Consider the following 3,311-nt stretch of genomic DNA (forward strand, 5'->3'; position numbering starts at 1 on the left):
CGTTAACAATTTACTCAATTTCACCAAAACAAGTTCAAGGTGCCAACAACTATCTATCATGAATTATAATCACCATGAAAATCACAAAGTATAACCAAAATCAGCAAAGCTATAATCATCATAAAAATTACCATTCGCCAAGGAGTCTATCGTGTAATAAATGTACACCTCCAAAAATATGCTCCTCTAATCAACCCATGATGGCTCTCCCTCTTTCACCTCCATGCCCCTAAAACACCAATAATCGTCAATTCTATATATATTCGTCAATTCCAAATTTGGGTTAAGGTGGATGCGCCAAAGCTAGGGGACTGGTTACCCCTATCTTTATTGGTCAATCCGGGCTTAGGATGACCGGCACTCATCAAGCTTTCTATCATAACTCTATGGTTTCTCTCATATTAGGGTGAAAGCATTGATGAAGGTTCGTGGAATTAGTGCCCCACGTGGCTATAAAAGAGGTCCATCAATTCCAAAATTTGGCGGATTTTGAATTCCTTGACGAGCTGTTGTGAACCACTCTGGAGTGTTAAAGATAAAACCTTCAACACCCGGCTAGAAAGACTTTACTTCCTAAAAAGAATCACACTTAACTTGTAAGACTTTCCTTAGAAGTTTGAAACACAATAAGACTTTACTTCCAAGTTTGGTATTTTTGAAACTCAACTTAACTTGCAAGACTTTACTTACAAGTTTCGGAAGACTTTACTTCCTAGGAACAACATGGGAGGACTCGATTCTCCTGGAAGTGTTTAAACACTTAGTTAATTTTATTTAAGGTCCTTGGACCCCACTTCTCATGTATCTAGCTTTTATGCTAGTTTTAAAAAAATGTAGGAAGGAGATACTACATTTCCGTATTTTAAAGGGTACCATGGCTTTTCGCCATGGAGTGTGTTGTCTAAGCAAATGCTAGCACGAAGCCATTGCTCTTACATAAAAAGACAGCACGGTTGAAGCTCAAGGCTCCTCTTCCGACAGTACGATACATCGGTGTATTACATCGTAAAATGATGAATAAACCAATGTCAGTATAAAATAATGTAGATTAGGAAGTCTCCTATACCAAGTAAGACAGGAATTTGGAAGACTTGACTTCCTTTATGGATGGACTTGAATCATCCTACAATTTAGATTTTAAATTCCTAGAAGACTTCGCTCCCTTATTTTTAAATGAAAGACTTTGCTTCCTTATTATTATTTTTTTCAACAAAAACTTAATCAAAAAGTCCATAAAATTTTCAAATTGGCGACAAATGTCTGCAAGGATTTATCTCCCCCCGCCCCCTCCACACTTAAGATCACGTAATGCCCTCATTTAAAGATAAATTCGAGAGGAAAATAGTGAAAAGGGAAAAAGAAAAAGAAACCCGAAATTTTTAGATCCGAAGATCATGGAGAGACGGTACACGATGGCGCTGAACTTACTGTCAGCATAAGAATATCGGCATTCACTCGAACATCAATCACACAATAATCATCAAATGCAATAAAAGTTGCTGAACTTAATGCCACTCTTTAAAAATTAAGAACATGCTAAGCATCCAACCCTATAAATATTATACAAAACAAGCATGCAGGAGATGGGGTGGTACCACCAAGGTACCGAAACGCCCCATCACAAATTATCCAAGTACAAAATATGAATAAAAAATATTATAGTCATCCGAAAATACCACGAAAGAAATTAAATAGTTTTAAACCAACGCACACACACACTCACACATGCGCATTAACCATCGTCATAAAACTCGCTCAAAAGAACCCTCAGAAAGACCCATCATTGGGCCCGACATTTTGTTGATCTTGCTGCTGCTGCTGAGACTGCTGGTTCATAGCTAGCTGGTGAGCTTATAGGGCCTCGGCAAGGGCTGAGTCATAATCATAAGAAGGTCGAGGCATCCCTGGACGAACCCAATCATTCCAACCAGGACCAACCGGGCGTATGAAGTTCTGCGGATCCTGACGGTAGAGGTCAAAAAAATGCTCATACATGCTCACGCAGAATACCCGCTTGGTTATACCAAGTTTGATCATTACGCACATCAACATGCTTACGCAGCAACCTGTTCTGTTCATCATAATACTCTCGATCATCCCTATGACGATCATCAACATAAGTCCTCAAACCCTGAAATGCCCATCACTATGTAGCTGCATATCACTAAACTGTTTTGTAATAAAGTCACAAGTCAAACTAGCATCACTAGAACTCTCAACCTGGGGCATCTCTTTATCTACTGCAGGAGGGTCTTTCGCTTCGGGATCTATCAAATCACCCTCTTCCTGCGCATGGGTACCCATATACCTGAGACAATGATTCCTCTCATGCCCTATCACCTTACAACCTTCATAGAGTTGAGCACCAACTATCCTTAGCTAAATATCTGTAGTGATATCCTCCGGATATACTCTCCTTATCCCCTTAGCTGTAGGAGGCATACCCAAATGCTCAGCTAACAAAGTAATGTAAACACCCCCACACATTGGACTGTTCGGACAAAGACCCGAACTCTGCATGCAAAGAAACTTAATGACACAGTAGGGAATGTTGACATAACACTCCAGGTCACGAATACACATAAGGTAGAAGAGATCCGGAATGCTTATGTCCACGCTGAGAAATGGTGTTAGAGACAAACCGCTGAATAACACGAAGATGAAAGTCTTTGATCTGAGTGTACGAACTAACACTAGCCACCAACCTATCTTTGTTTGAAATCAACTTCCAATCGGCATGTATAAATTTCACCCGATTCTAAATAATTCTTAAAATGAGGAGCTCTCATCTCAAGATCAATGTAAATACCCAAAGATGCAGCAACCTCACGCAAAGTCATGGAATGAAACTTCCCACCAAGTTGAAAAGTAACGAAATCTTTAGTATCAATACAACGGTTTGTCATACCCCATCTTAATCCATCTGGACAAAGTCTTCAACATTTGGTCCCATTGCGAGGTACTGACTTAAATATGCCATGAACGACTCCATGTAATATGAGCAAATGCACAGCGGAAGATTTCTTTCATACTTGAGAATAAACATGTTTTAAAGTGTCAACCAAAAGGTTGGTGAGTTCATTAGTTTATCATAATCATTCATTTTCATCATTTTAATAGACCACAAGATTTCCAGATATTTAATTGTACACGTAACCCGAGTACAAAATAATACGCGTAACCCGCGAATTAAAAATTATTCATATGGTGAACACCTGGTAACCGACCTTAACAAAATGCATCTAGAATATCCCCATCATTCCAGGATTCTCATTGGATATGATAAATTCGAAGTACTAAAGCATCCGTAA

The sequence above is a fragment of the Rutidosis leptorrhynchoides genome, chromosome 2 (genome assembly GCF_046630445.1).
Source record: "Rutidosis leptorrhynchoides isolate AG116_Rl617_1_P2 chromosome 2, CSIRO_AGI_Rlap_v1, whole genome shotgun sequence".
In the NCBI taxonomy this organism is placed as follows: Eukaryota; Viridiplantae; Streptophyta; class Magnoliopsida; order Asterales; family Asteraceae; genus Rutidosis; species Rutidosis leptorrhynchoides.